We start from the raw sequence: 816 nt of genomic DNA on the forward strand, positions 1-816 counted from the left end.
CGAAATAATTTCTTTTGGACGGGTTTTAATGGGCTCCTTCCCTATCTTCTGCCTTTCTTAGCGCCTATCCTCCTTCTTCTGCTGCTAGTTACCCTGGGACCCTGTATACTTAACAAATTAATTCAATTTATCCAAAAAAGATTAGAAACTATTCGATTAATGAGTGTACGAGTACATTATCAGCGCTTGGCTTCTCAAGATACGCACCATTATGACGCCTAAAGGCAGCCTCAAATGCACAGTGGCACCACCTTAACACCCTCCTCCCTCTCTCTCTCCCTCTGGGCTATACAACTGCCCTAAAAGGCTGTGCAGTACTCAAAGACGGGTAAGATCCTTAAAGAAAAAGGACAACCTAAGACAGGGGCTGCACCCTATCCACAACCTGGCTGTGTGATACTCAGTGACGGGTAAGACCTTAACATAAAGGCAACCTAAGACAGAGGTCACACCCTGGTGTACAAAAACAAAAGGGGGAGATGTTGGGCCACATTCCGGTGCAAGCACATCATAAGGCGTCTGCCTGTGTGTAGTTCCTATTTTCTAATATAAACCAAGCGGCGGCCGTTTTGCAAATACAAGTTCACTGCCGCCATTTCAGTAGCGCTGATATGCACGTAGTCAATTGCTCTCTCTTCCGGGGCCCAGTGACTAAGCAACTTTTTCCCGCTCTGCCATCACCCACCCCCCCAACTTGTGGCCTCCCCTGATTGGGCAGCCATCCCTTCCCGCTCTGTCTCTCTCCTTCCGCTTGCTTTCTCTATATAAGTCTCTTCCCCTTTGCAATAAACAGAGTTCCGGTTTTGACCACTCTCC

Source organism: Galeopterus variegatus, unplaced genomic scaffold (assembly GCF_000696425.1).
Source record: "Galeopterus variegatus unplaced genomic scaffold, G_variegatus-3.0.2 Scaffold3327, whole genome shotgun sequence".
Lineage (NCBI taxonomy): Eukaryota > Metazoa > Chordata > Mammalia > Dermoptera > Cynocephalidae > Galeopterus > Galeopterus variegatus.